This window comes from Scyliorhinus torazame, chromosome 7 (assembly GCF_047496885.1).
Source record: "Scyliorhinus torazame isolate Kashiwa2021f chromosome 7, sScyTor2.1, whole genome shotgun sequence".
Taxonomy (NCBI): Eukaryota; Metazoa; Chordata; class Chondrichthyes; order Carcharhiniformes; family Scyliorhinidae; genus Scyliorhinus; species Scyliorhinus torazame.
In genome coordinates, this window is record NC_092713.1 from 171,499,065 (window position 1) to 171,517,006 (window position 17,942).

At 55.3% G+C, this 17,942-nt stretch overlaps 1 protein-coding gene across 1 annotated transcript in view; it reads right to left on the reverse strand.

The window, feature by feature from the left end:
• The window catches only part of LOC140426708 (probable voltage-dependent R-type calcium channel subunit alpha-1E), a 1,526,345-nt gene that overhangs the window by 1,194,097 nt on the left and 314,306 nt on the right, over positions 1-17,942 (reverse strand). The gene's annotated exons all lie outside the window — the stretch shown is intronic.

Here is a 17,942-nt window from a genome sequence, read left to right on the forward strand (position 1 = left end):
TTACCACACACAACACCTCAAAACACACCGCTCACCACACGCACCTCCAAACCCACCGCTCACCACACACACCTCCAAACACACCGCTCACCACACACACCTCCAAACCCACCGCTCACCACACGCAACACCTCCAAACACACCGCTCCCCACACACACCTCCAAACCCCCCGCTCACCACACACAACACCTCAAAACCCACCGCTCACCACACACAACACCTCAAAACCCACCGCTCACCACACGCAACACCTCCAAACACACCGCTCCCCACACACAACACCTCCAAACCCCCCGCTCACCACACACAACACCTCAAAACCCACCGCTCACCACACACAACACCTCAAAACCCACCGCTCACCACACACACCTCAAAACCCACCGCTCACCATTCACAACACCTCCAAACCCACCGCTCACCACACACACCTCAAAACCCACCGCTCACCACACGCAACACCTCAAAACCCACTGCTTACCACACACAACACCTCTAAACACACCGCTCACCACACGCACCTCCAAACCCACCGCTCACCACACACACCTCCAAACACAACGCTCACCACACACACCTCCAAACCCACCGCTCACCACACGCAACACCTCCAAACACACCGCTCACCACACGCAACACCTCCAAACCCCCCGCTCACCACACACAACACCTCAAAACCCACCGCTCACCACACACAACACCTCAAAACCCACCGCTCACCATTCACAACACCTCCAAACCCACCACTCACCACACACAACACCTCCAAACCCACCGTTCACCACATGCAACACCTCAAAACCCTCTGCTCACCACACACAACACCTCCAAACATACCGCTCACCACACACACCTACAAACCCACCGCTCACCACACACAACACCTACAAACGCACCGCTCACCACACACACCTCCAAACCCACTGCTCACCACACACAACATCTCCAAACCCACCGTTCACCAGACACACCTCCAAACCCACCGCTCACCAAACACTACACCTCCAAACCCACTACACACCACGCAGATCACCTGCAAACGCCTGCTCACCACACCACCTCCAAACCCACTGCTCACCACACACACCTCCAAACCCACTGCTCACCACAAACAACACATCCAAACCCACTGCTCACCACGCACAACACCTCCAAACCCACTGCTCACCACACACACCTCAGAACCCAATGCTCACCACACACACCTCAAAACCCAATGCTCACCACGCACAACACCTCCAAACCCACTGCTCACCATACACACCTCCAAACCCACCGCTCACAAAGCAGAACACCTGCAAACCCTTGCTCACCACACGCATCTACAAAGCCACCGCTCACCATGCAGAACACCTGCAAACGCCTGCTCACCACACCACCTCCAAACCCACTGCTCACCACACACACCTCAAAACCCACTGCTCACCACAAACAACACATCCAAACCCACTGTTCACCACGCACACCTCAAAACCCACCACCTACCACCCAACACCTCCAAACCCACCGCTCCCCACACACAACACCTCCAAACCTCCCGCTCACCACACACAACACCTCAAAACCCACCGCTCACCACACACAACACCTCAAAACCCACCGCTCACCATTCACAACACCTCCAAACCCACCGCTCACCACACACAGCACCTCAAAACCCACCGCTCACCACACGCAACACCTCAAAACCCACTGCTTACCACACTCAACACCTCAAAACACACCGCTCACCACACGCACCTCCAAACCCACCGCTCACCACACACACCTCCAAACACACCGCTCACCACACACACACCTCCAAACCCACCGCTCACCACACGCAACACCTCCAAACACACCGCTCACCACACACACCTCCAAACCCCCCGCTCACCACACACAACACCTCAAAACCCACCGCTCACCACACACACCTCAAAACCCACCGCTCACCATTCACAACACCTCCAAACCCACCGCTCACCACACACAACACCTCCAAACCCGCCGTTCACCACATGCAACACCTCAAAACCCTCTGCTCACCACACACAACACCTCCAAACATACCGCTCACCACGCACAACACCTACAAACCCACCGCTCACCACACACAACACCTACAAACGCACCGCTCACCACACACACCTCCAAACCCACTGCTCACCACACACAACATCTCCAAACCCACCGTTCACCAGACACACCTCCAAACCCACCGCTCACCAAACACTACACCTCCAAACCCACTACACACCACGCAGATCACCTGCAAACCCCTGCTCACTACACCACCTCCAAACCCACTGCTCACCACACACAACACCTCCAAACGCACCGATCACCACACACACCTCCAAACCCACCGCTCACCACAGAAACCTCCAAACCCACTGCTCACCACACACACCTCCAAACTCACTGCTCACCATACACAACACCTCCAAACCACCACTCACCACCCACACCTCCAAACCCTCCGCTCACCACCAACACTTCCAAACGCTCCGCTCACCACACACGCCTCCAAACCCACTGCTCCCACATACAACACATCCAATCCCACTGCTCACCTCATGCAACACCTCCAAACCCACCGCTCACCGCTCGCAACACCTCAAAACCCACTGCTCACCACATGCAACACATCCAAACCCACTGCTCACCACGCACAACACCTCCAAACCCACTGCTCACCATACACACCTCAAAACCCAATGCTCACCACACACAACACCTTAAAACCCACTGCTCACCACATGCAACACATCCAAACCCACTGCTCACCACACACAAAACCTTCAAACACACTGCTCACCATACTCATCTCAAAACCCACTGCTCACCACACACACCTCAAAACCCACTGCTCACCACATGCAACACATCCAAACCCACTGCTCACCACACACTAAACCTCCAAACCCACTGCTCACCATACACATCTCAAAACCCACTGCTCACCACACAACACCTCCAAACCCACCGCACACCAAACACAACATCTTCAAAACCACTGCTCACTACTCAACACCTCCAAACCCATTGTTCACCACACGCAACACCTCCAAACCCACTGCTCACCATACACAACACCTCCAAACCCACCGCTTACTACACACACCTCCAAACCCACTGCTCACCATACACAACACGCCCAAACCCACCGCTCACCACACACACCTCCAAATCCATTGCTCACCACCCACACATCCAAAACCACTGCTCACCACGTACAACACCTCCAAACCCACTGCTCACCATACACACCTCAAAACCCACTGCTCACCACAAACAACACATCCAAACCCACTGCTCACCACGCACAACACCTCCAAACCCACTGCTCACCACACACACCTCAGAACCCAATGCTCACCACACACACCTCAAAACCCAATGCTCACCACGCACAACACCTCCAAACCCACTGCTCACCATACACACCTCCAAACCCACCGCTCACAAAGCAGAACACCTGCAAACCCTTGCTCACCACACGCATCTACAAAGCCACCACTCACCATGCAGAACACCTGCAAACCATTGCTCACCACACACACCACAAAACCCACTGCTCACCACAAACAACACATCCAAACCCACTGCTCACCACGCACACCTCAAAACCCACCACCTACCACCCAACACCTCCAAACCCACCGCTCACCACACGCAACACCTCAAAACCCACTGCTTACCACACACACCTCCAAACCCACCGCTCACCACACACCTCCAAACACACCGCTCACCACACACACCTCCAAACCCACCGCCTACCACCCAACAGCTCCAAACCCACCGCCTACCACCCAACACATCCAAACCCACCGCTCACCACACACACCTCCAAACCCACCGCTCACCACACGCACCTCCAAACACACCGCTCACCACACACAACACCTCCAAACCCCCCGCTCACCACACACAACACCTCAAAACCCACTGCTCACCACAAACAACACATCCAAACCCACTGTTCACCACGCACACCTCAAAACCCACCACCTACCACCCAACACCTCCAAACCCACCGCTCCCCACACACACCTCCAAACTCCCCGCTCACCACACACAACACCTCAAAACCCACCGCTCACCACACACAACACCTCAAAACCCACCGCTCACCACACGCAACACCTCAAAACCCACTGCTTACCACACACAACACCTCAAAACACACCGCTCACCACACGCACCTCCAAACCCACCGCTCACCACACACACCTCCAAACACACCGCTCACCACACACACCTCCAAACCCACCGCTCACCACACGCAACACCTCCAAACACACCGCTCCCCACACACACCTCCAAACCCCCCGCTCACCACACACAACACCTCAAAACCCACCGCTCACCACACACAACACCTCAAAACCCACCGCTCACCACACGCAACACCTCCAAACACACCGCTCCCCACACACACCTCCAAACCCACCGCTCACCACACGCAACACCTCAAAACCCACCGCTCACCACACACACCTCAAAACCCACCGCTCACCATTCACAACACCTCCAAACCCACCGCTCACCACACACACCTCAAAACCCACCGCTCACCACACGCAACACCTCAAAACCCACTGCTTACCACACACAACACCTCTAAACACACCGCTCACCACACGCACCTCCAAACCCACCGCTCACCACACACACCTCCAAACACAACGCTCACCACACACACCTCCAAACCCACCGCTCACCACACGCAACACCTCCAAACACACCGCTCACCACACGCAACACCTCCAAACCCCCCGCTCACCACACACAACACCTCAAAACCCACCGCTCACCACACACAACACCTCAAAACCCACCGCTCACCATTCACAACACCTCCAAACCCACCACTCACCACACACAACACCTCCAAACCCACCGTTCACCACATGCAACACCTCAAAACCCTCTGCTCACCACACACAACACCTCCAAACATACCGCTCACCACACACACCTACAAACCCACCGCTCACCACACACAACACCTACAAACGCACCGCTCACCACACACACCTCCAAACCCACTGCTCACCACACACAACATCTCCAAACCCACCGTTCACCAGACACACCTCCAAACCCACCGCTCACCAAACACTACACCTCCAAACCCACTACACACCACGCAGATCACCTGCAAACGCCTGCTCACCACACCACCTCCAAACCCACTGCTCACCACACACACCTCCAAACCCACTGCTCACCACAAACAACACATCCAAACCCACTGCTCACCACGCACAACACCTCCAAACCCACTGCTCACCACACACACCTCAGAACCCAATGCTCACCACACACACCTCAAAACCCAATGCTCACCACGCACAACACCTCCAAACCCACTGCTCACCATACACACCTCCAAACCCACCGCTCACAAAGCAGAACACCTGCAAACCCTTGCTCACCACACGCATCTACAAAGCCACCGCTCACCATGCAGAACACCTGCAAACCATTGCTCACCACACACACCTCAAAACCCACTGCTCACCACAAACAACACATCCAAACCCACTGTTCACCACGCACACCTCAAAACCCACCACCTACCACCCAACACCTCCAAACCCACCGCTCCCCACACACAACACCTCCAAACCTCCCGCTCACCACACACAACACCTCAAAACCCACCGCTCACCACACACAACACCTCAAAACCCACCGCTCACCATTCACAACACCTCCAAACCCACCGCTCACCACACACAGCACCTCAAAACCCACCGCTCACCACACGCAACACCTCAAAACCCACTGCTTACCACACTCAACACCTCAAAACACACCGCTCACCACACGCACCTCCAAACCCACCGCTCACCACACACACCTCCAAACACACCGCTCACCACACACACACCTCCAAACCCACCGCTCACCACACGCAACACCTCCAAACACTCCGCTCACCACACACACCTCCAAACCCCCCGCTCACCACACACAACACCTCAAAACCCACCGCTCACCACACACACCTCAAAACCCACCGCTCACCATTCACAACACCTCCAAACCCACCGCTCACCACACACAACACCTCCAAACCCGCCGTTCACCACATGCAACACCTCAAAACCCTCTGCTCACCACACACAACACCTCCAAACATACCGCTCACCACACACAACACCTACAAACCCACCGCTCACCACACACAACACCTACAAACGCACCGCTCACCACACACACCTCCAAACCCACTGCTCACCACACACAACATCTCCAAACCCACCGTTCACCAGACACACCTCCAAACCCACCGCTCACCAAACACTACACCTCCAAACCCACTACACACCACGCAGATCACCTGCAAACCCCTGCTCACTACACCACCTCCAAACCCACTGCTCACCACACACAACACCTCCAAACGCACCGATCACCACACACACCTCCAAACCCACCGCTCACCACAGAAACCTCCAAACCCACTGCTCACCACACACACCTCCAAACTCACTGCTCACCATACACAACACCTCCAAACCACCACTCACCACCCACACCTCCAAACTCTCCGCTCACCACCAACACTTCCAAACGCTCCGCTCACCACACACGCCTCCAAACCCACTGCTCCCACATACAACACATCCAATCCCACTGCTCACCTCATGCAACACCTCCAAACCCACCGCTCACCGCTCGCAACACCTCAAAACCCACTGCTCACCACATGCAACACATCCAAACCCACTGCTCACCACGCACAACACCTCCAAACCCACTGCTCACCATACACACCTCAAAACCCAATGCTCACCACACACAACACCTTAAAACCCACTGCTCACCACATGCAACACATCCAAACCCACTGCTCACCACACACAAAACCTTCAAACACACTGCTCACCATACTCATCTCAAAACCCACTGCTCACCACACACACCTCAAAACCCACTGCTCACCACATGCAACACATCCAAACCCACTGCTCACCACACACTAAACCTCCAAACCCACTGCTCACCATACACATCTCAAAACCCACTGCTCACCACACAACACCTCCAAACCCACCGCACACCAAACACAACATCTTCAAAACCACTGCTCACTACTCAACACCTCCAAACCCATTGTTCACCACACGCAACACCTCCAAACCCACTGCTCACCATACACAACACCTCCAAACCCACCGCTTACTACACACACCTCCAAACCCACTGCTCACCATACACAACACGCCCAAACCCACCGCTCACCACACACACCTCCAAATCCATTGCTCACCACCCACACATCCAAAACCACTGCTCACCACGTACAACACCTCCAAACCCACTGCTCACCATACACACCTCAAAACCCACTGCTCACCACAAACAACACATCCAAACCCACTGCTCACCACGCACAACACCTCCAAACCCACTGCTCACCACACACACCTCAGAACCCAATGCTCACCACACACACCTCAAAACCCAATGCTCACCACGCACAACACCTCCAAACCCACTGCTCACCATACACACCTCCAAACCCACCGCTCACAAAGCAGAACACCTGCAAACCCTTGCTCACCACACGCATCTACAAAGCCACCACTCACCATGCAGAACACCTGCAAACCATTGCTCACCACACACACCACAAAACCCACTGCTCACCACAAACAACACATCCAAACCCACTGCTCACCACGCACACCTCAAAACCCACCACCTACCACCCAACACCTCCAAACCCACCGCTCACCACACGCAACACCTCAAAACCCACTGCTTACCACACACACCTCCAAACCCACCGCTCACCACACACCTCCAAACACACCGCTCACCACACACAACACCTCCAAACCCACCGCCTACCACCCAACAGCTCCAAACCCACCGCCTACCACCCAACACATCCAAACCCACCGCTCACCACACACACCTCCAAACCCACCGCTCACCACACGCACCTCCAAACACACCGGTCACCACACACAACACCTCCAAACCCCCCGCTCACCACACACAACACCTCAAAACCCACTGCTCACCACAAACAACACATCCAAACCCACTGTTCACCACGCACACCTCAAAACCCACCACCTACCACCCAACACCTCCAAACCCACCGCTCCCCACACACACCTCCAAACTCCCCGCTCACCACACACAACACCTCAAAACCCACCGCTCACCACACACAACACCTCAAAACCCACCGCTCACCACACGCAACACCTCAAAACCCACTGCTTACCACACACAACACCTCAAAACACACCGCTCACCACACGCACCTCCAAACCCACCGCTCACCACACACACCTCCAAACACACCGCTCACCACACACACCTCCAAACCCACCGCTCACCACACGCAACACCTCCAAACACACCGCTCCCCACACACACCTCCAAACCCCCCGCTCACCACACACAACACCTCAAAACCCACCGCTCACCACACACAACACCTCAAAACCCACCGCTCACCACACGCAACACCTCCAAACACACCGCTCCCCACACACAACACCTCCAAACCCCCCGCTCACCACACACAACACCTCAAAACCCACCGCTCACCACACACAACACCTCAAAACCCACCGCTCACCACACACACCTCAAAACCCACCGCTCACCATTCACAACACCTCCAAACCCACCGCTCACCACACACACCTCAAAACCCACCGCTCACCACACGCAACACCTCAAAACCCACTGCTTACCACACACAACACCTCTAAACACACCGCTCACCACACGCACCTCCAAACCCACCGCTCACCACACACACCTCCAAACACAACGCTCACCACACACACCTCCAAACCCACCGCTCACCACACGCAACACCTCCAAACACACCGCTCACCACACGCAACACCTCCAAACCCCCCGCTCACCACACACAACACCTCAAAACCCACCGCTCACCACACACAACACCTCAAAACCCACCGCTCACCATTCACAACACCTCCAAACCCACCGCTCACCACACACAACACCTCCAAACCCACCGTTCACCACATGCAACACCTCAAAACCCTCTGCTCACCACACACAACACCTCCAAACATACTGCTCACCACACACACCTACAAACCCACCGCTCACCACACACAACACCTACAAACGCACCGCTCACCACACACACCTCCAAACCCACTGCTCACCACACACAACATCTCCAAACCCACCGCTCACCAAACACTACACCTCCAAACCCACTACACACCACGCAGATCACCTGCAAACGCCTGCTCACCACACCACCTCCAAACCCACTGCTCACCACACACACCTCCAAACCCACTGCTCACCACAAACAACACATCCAAACCCACTGCTCACCACGCACAACACCTCCAAACCCACTGCTCACCACACACACCTCAGAACCCAATGCTCACCACACACACCTCAAAACCCAATGCTCACCACGCACAACACCTCCAAACCCACTGCTCACCATACACACCTCCAAACCCACCGCTCACAAAGCAGAACACCTGCAAACCCTTGCTCACCACACGCATCTACAAAGCCACCGCTCACCATGCAGAACACCTGCAAACCATTGCTCACCACACACACCTCAAAACCCACTGCTCACCACAAACAACACATCCAAACCCACTGTTCACCACGCACACCTCAAAACCCACCACCTACCACCCAACACCTCCAAACCCACCGCTCCCCACACACAACACCTCCAAACCTCCCGCTCACCACACACAACACCTCAAAACCCACCGCTCACCACACACAACACCTCAAAACCCACCGCTCACCATTCACAACACCTCCAAACCCACCGCTCACCACACACAGCACCTCAAAACCCACCGCTCACCACACGCAACACCTCAAAACCCACTGCTTACCACACTCAACACCTCAAAACACACCGCTCACCACACGCACCTCCAAACCCACCGCTCACCACACACACCTCCAAACACACCGCTCACCACACACACACCTCCAAACCCACCGCTCACCACACGCAACACCTCCAAACACACCGCTCACCACACACAACACCTCCAAACCCCCCGCTCACCACACACAACACCTCAAAACCCACTGCTCACCACACACACCTCAAAACCCACCGCTCACCATTCACAACACCTCCAAACCCACCGCTCACCACACACAACACCTCCAAACCCGCCGTTCACCACATGCAACACCTCAAAACCCTCTGCTCACCACACACAACACCTCCAAACATACCGCTCACCACACACAACACCTACAAACCCACCGCTCACCACACACAACACCTACAAACGCACCGCTCACCACACACACCTCCAAACCCACTGCTCACCACACACAACATCTCCAAACCCACCGTTCACCAGACACACCTCCAAACCCACCGCTCACCAAACACTACACCTCCAAACCCACTACACACCACGCAGATCACCTGCAAACCCCTGCTCACTACACCACCTCCAAACCCACTGCTTACCACACACAACACCTCAAAACACACCGCTCACCACACGCACCTCCAAACCCACCGCTCACCACACACACCTCCAAACACACCGCTCACCACACACACCTCCAAACCCACCGCTCACCACACGCAACACCTCCAAACACACCGCTCCCCACACACACCTCCAAACCCCCCGCTCACCACACACAACACCTCAAAACCCACCGCTCACCACACACAACACCTCAAAACCCACCGCTCACCACACGCAACACCTCCAAACACACCGCTCCCCACACACAACACCTCCAAACCCCCCGCTCACCACACACAACACCTCAAAACCCACCGCTCACCACACACAACACCTCAAAACCCACCGCTCACCACACACACCTCAAAACCCACCGCTCACCATTCACAACACCTCCAAACCCACCGCTCACCACACACACCTCAAAACCCACCGCTCACCACACGCAACACCTCAAAACCCACTGCTTACCACACACAACACCTCTAAACACACCGCTCACCACACGCACCTCCAAACCCACCGCTCACCACACACACCTCCAAACACAACGCTCACCACACACACCTCCAAACCCACCGCTCACCACACGCAACACCTCCAAACACACCGCTCACCACACGCAACACCTCCAAACCCCCCGCTCACCACACACAACACCTCAAAACCCACCGCTCACCACACACAACACCTCAAAACCCACCGCTCACCATTCACAACACCTCCAAACCCACCGCTCACCACACACAACACCTCCAAACCCACCGTTCACCACATGCAACACCTCAAAACCCTCTGCTCACCACACACAACACCTCCAAACATACCGCTCACCACACACACCTACAAACCCACCGCTCACCACACACAACACCTACAAACGCACCGCTCACCACACACACCTCCAAACCCACTGCTCACCACACACAACATCTCCAAACCCACCGCTCACCAAACACTACACCTCCAAACCCACTACACACCACGCAGATCACCTGCAAACGCCTGCTCACCACACCACCTCCAAACCCACTGCTCACCACACACACCTCCAAACCCACTGCTCACCACAAACAACACATCCAAACCCACTGCTCACCACGCACAACACCTCCAAACCCACTGCTCACCACACACACCTCAGAACCCAATGCTCACCACACACACCTCAAAACCCAATGCTCACCACGCACAACACCTCCAAACCCACTGCTCACCATACACACCTCCAAACCCACCGCTCACAAAGCAGAACACCTGCAAACCCTTGCTCACCACACGCATCTACAAAGCCACCGCTCACCATGCAGAACACCTGCAAACCATTGCTCACCACACACACCTCAAAACCCACTGCTCACCACAAACAACACATCCAAACCCACTGTTCACCACGCACACCTCAAAACCCACCACCTACCACCCAACACCTCCAAACCCACCGCTCCCCACACACAACACCTCCAAACCTCCCGCTCACCACACACAACACCTCAAAACCCACCGCTCACCACACACAACACCTCAAAACCCACCGCTCACCATTCACAACACCTCCAAACCCACCGCTCACCACACACAGCACCTCAAAACCCACCGCTCACCACACGCAACACCTCAAAACCCACTGCTAACCACACTCAACACCTCAAAACACACCGCTCACCACACGCACCTCCAAACCCACCGCTCACCACACACACCTCCAAACACACCGCTCACCACACACACACCTCCAAACCCACCGCTCACCACACGCAACACCTCCAAACACACCGCTCACCACACACAACACCTCCAAACCCCCCGCTCACCACACACAACACCTCAAAACCCACTGCTCACCACACACACCTCAAAACCCACCGCTCACCATTCACAACACCTCCAAACCCACCGCTCACCACACACAACACCTCCAAACCCGCCGTTCACCACATGCAACACCTCAAAACCCTCTGCTCACCACACACAACACCTCCAAACATACCGCTCACCACACACAACACCTACAAACCCACCGCTCACCACACACAACACCTACAAACGCACCGCTCACCACACACACCTCCAAACCCACTGCTCACCACACACAACATCTCCAAACCCACCGTTCACCAGACACACCTCCAAACCCACCGCTCACCAAACACTACACCTCCAAACCCACTACACACCACGCAGATCACCTGCAAACCCCTGCTCACTACACCACCTCCAAACCCACTGCTTACCACACACAACACCTCAAAACACACCGCTCACCACACGCACCTCCAAACCCACCGCTCACCACACACACCTCCAAACACACCGCTCACCACACACACCTCCAAACCCACCGCTCACCACACGCAACACCTCCAAACACACCGCTCCCCACACACACCTCCAAACCCCCCGCTCACCACACACAACACCTCAAAACCCACCGCTCACCACACACAACACCTCAAAACCCACCGCTCACCACACGCAACACCTCCAAACACACCGCTCCCCACACACAACACCTCCAAACCCCCCGCTCACCACACACAACACCTCAAAACCCACCGCTCACCACACACAACACCTCAAAACCCACCGCTCACCACACACACCTCAAAACCCACCGCTCACCATTCACAACACCTCCAAACCCACCGCTCACCACACACACCTCAAAACCCACCGCTCACCACACGCAACACCTCAAAACCCACTGCTTACCACACACAACACCTCTAAACACACCGCTCACCACACGCACCTCCAAACCCACCGCTCACCACACACACCTCCAAACACAACGCTCACCACACACACCTCCAAACCCACCGCTCACCACACGCAACACCTCCAAACACACCGCTCACCACACGCAACACCTCCAAACCCCCCGCTCACCACACACAACACCTCAAAACCCACCGCTCACCACACACAACACCTCAAAACCCACCGCTCACCATTCACAACACCTCCAAACCCACCGCTCACCACACACAACACCTCCAAACCCACCGTTCACCACATGCAACACCTCAAAACCCTCTGCTCACCACACACAACACCTCCAAACATACCGCTCACCACACACACCTACAAACCCACCGCTCACCACACACAACACCTACAAACGCACCGCTCACCACACACACCTCCAAACCCACTGCTCACCACACACAACATCTCCAAACCCACCGCTCACCAAACACTACACCTCCAAACCCACTACACACCACGCAGATCACCTGCAAACGCCTGCTCACCACACCACCTCCAAACCCACTGCTCACCACACACACCTCCAAACCCACTGCTCACCACAAACAACACATCCAAACCCACTGCTCACCACGCACAACACCTCCAAACCCACTGCTCACCACACACACCTCAGAACCCAATGCTCACCACACACACCTCAAAACCCAATGCTCACCACGCACAACACCTCCAAACCCACTGCTCACCATACACACCTCCAAACCCACCGCTCACAAAGCAGAACACCTGCAAACCCTTGCTCACCACACGCATCTACAAAGCCACCGCTCACCATGCAGAACACCTGCAAACCATTGCTCACCACACACACCTCAAAACCCACTGCTCACCACAAACAACACATCCAAACCCACTGTTCACCACGCACACCTCAAAACCCACCACCTACCACCCAACACCTCCAAACCCACCGCTCCCCACACACAACACCTCCAAACCTCCCGCTCACCACACACAACACCTCAAAACCCACCGCTCACCACACACAACACCTCAAAACCCACCGCTCACCATTCACAACACCTCCAAACCCACCGCTCACCACACACAGCACCTCAAAACCCACCGCTCACCACACGCAACACCTCAAAACCCACTGCTAACCACACTCAACACCTCAAAACACACCGCTCACCACACGCACCTCCAAACCCACCGCTCACCACACACACCTCCAAACACACCGCTCACCACACACACACCTCCAAACCCACCGCTCACCACACGCAACACCTCCAAACACACCGCTCACCACACACAACACCTCCAAACCCCCCGCTCACCACACACAACACCTCAAAACCCACCGCTCACCACACACACCTCAAAACCCACCGCTCACCATTCACAACACCTCCAAACCCACCGCTCACCACACACAACACCTCCAAACCCGCCGTTCACCACATGCAACACCTCAAAACCCTCTGCTCACCACACACAACACCTCCAAACATACCGCTCACCACACACAACACCTACAAACCCACCGCTCACCACACACAACACCTACAAACGCACCGCTCACCACACACACCTCCAAACCCACTGCTCACCACACACAACATCTCCAAACCCACCGTTCACCAGACACACCTCCAAACCCACCGCTCACCAAACACTACACCTCCAAACCCACTACACACCACGCAGATCACCTGCAAACCCCTGCTCACTACACCACCTCCAAACCCACTGCTCACCACACACAACACCTCCAAACGCACCGATCACCACACACACCTCCAAACCCACCGCTCACCACAGAAACCTCCAAACCCACTGCTCACCACACACACCTCCAAACTCACTGCTCACCATACACAACACCTCCAAACCACCACTCACCACCCACACCTCCAAACCCTCCGCTCACCACCAACACTTCCAAACGCTCCGCTCACCACACACGCCTCCAAACCCACTGCTCCCACATACAACACATCCAATCCCACTGCTCACCTCATGCAACACCTCCAAACCCACCGCTCACCGCTCGCAACACCTCAAAACCCACTGCTCACCACATGCAACACATCCAAACCCACTGCTCACCACGCACAACACCTCCAAACCCACTGCTCACCATACACACCTCAAAACCCAATGCTCACCACACACAACACCTTAAAACCCACTGCTCACCACATGCAACACATCCAAACCCACTGCTCACCACACACAAAACCTTCAAACACACTGCTCACCATACTCATCTCAAAACCCACTGCTCACCACACACACCTCAAAACCCACTGCTCACCACATGCAACACATCCAAACCCACTGCTCACCACACACTAAACCTCCAAACCCACTGCTCACCATACACATCTCAAAACCCACTGCTCACCACACAACACCTCCAAACCCACCGCACACCAAACACAACATCTTCAAAACCACTGCTCACTACTCAACACCTCCAAACCCATTGTTCACCACACGCAACACCTCCAAACCCACTGCTCACCATACACAACACCTCCAAACCCACCGCTTACTACACACACCTCCAAACCCACTGCTCACCATACACAACACGCCCAAACCCACCGCTCACCACACACACCTCCAAATCCATTGCTCACCACCCACACATCCAAAACCACTGCTCACCACGTACAACACCTCCAAACCCACTGCTCACCATACACACCTCAAAACCCACTGCTCACCACAAACAACACATCCAAACCCACTGCTCACCACGCACAACACCTCCAAACCCACTGCTCACCACACACACCTCAGAACCCAATGCTCACCACACACACCTCAAAACCCAATGCTCACCACGCACAACACCTCCAAACCCACTGCTCACCATACACACCTCCAAACCCACCGCTCACAAAGCAGAACACCTGCAAACCCTTGCTCACCACACGCATCTACAAAGCCACCACTCACCATGCAGAACACCTGCAAACCATTGCTCACCACACACACCACAAAACCCACTGCTCACCACAAACAACACATCCAAACCCACTGCTCACCACGCACACCTCAAAACCCACCACCTACCACCCAACACCTCCAAACCCACCGCTCACCACACGCAACACCTCAAAACCCACTGCTTACCACACACACCTCCAAACCCACCGCTCACCACACACCTCCAAACACACCGCTCACCACACACAACACCTCCAAACCCACCGCCTACCACCCAACAGCTCCAAACCCACCGCCTACCACCCAACACATCCAAACCCACCGCTCACCACACACACCTCCAAACCCACCGCTCACCACACGCACCTCCAAACACACCGCTCACCACACACAACACCTCCAAACCCCCCGCTCACCACACACAACACCTCAAAACCAACCGCTCACCACACACAACACCTCAAAACCCACCGCTCACCACTCACAACACCTCCAAACCCACCGCTCACCACATGCAACACCTCAAAACCCACTGCTCACCACACACAACACCTCCAAACATACCGCTCACCACACACAACTCCTCCAAACCCCCCGCTCACCACACACAACACCTCAAAACCCACTGCTCACCACACACAACACCTCCAAACCCACCGCTCAACACGCAGAACACCTGCAAACCCTTGCTCACCACACGCATCTCCAAAGCCACCGCTCACCATGCAGAACACCTGCAAACCCTTGCTCACAACACACAACACCTCAAAGCCCACTGCTCACCACGCACAACACCTCCAAACCCACCGCACACCAAACACAACACGCCCAAACCCACCGCTCACCACACACACCTCCAAATCCATTGCTCACCACCCACAACTCCAAACCCACCGCTCACCACAAACACCTCAAAACCCAGTGCTCACCACATACAACACATCCAAAACCACTGCTCACCACGTACAACACCTCCAAACCCACTGCTCACCATACACACCTCAAGACCCACTGCTCACCACAAACAACACATCCAAACCCACTGCTCACCACGCACAACACCTCCAAACCCACTGCTCACCATACACACCTCAAGACCCACTGCTTACCACACACAACACCTCAAAACCCACCGCTCACCACTCACAACACCTCCAAACCCACCGCTCACCACATGCAACACTTCAAAACCCACTGCTCACCACACACAACACCTCCAAACCCACCGCTCACCACACACAACACCTCTAAACCCACCGCTCACCACACGCAACACCTCCAAACCCCCCGCTCACCACACACAACACCTCAAAACCCACTGCTCACCACACACAACACCTCCAAACCTACCGCTCACCACGCAGAACACCTGCAAACCCTTGCTCACCACACGCATCTCCAAAGCCACCGCTCACCATGCAGAACACCTGCAAACCCTTGCTCACAACACACAACACCTCAAAGCCCACTGCTCACCACGCACAACACCTCCAAACCCACCGCACACCAAACACAACACGCCCAAACCCACCGCTCACCACACACACCTCCAAATCTATTGCTCACCACCCACACCTCCAAACCCACCGCTCACCACAAACACCTCAAAACCCAGTGCTCACCACATACAACACATCCAAAACCACTGCTCACCACGTACAACACCTCCAAACCCACTGCTCACCATACACACCTCAAGACCCACTGCTCACCACAAACAACACATCCAAACCCACTGCTCACCACGCACAACACCTCCACACCCACTGCTCACCATA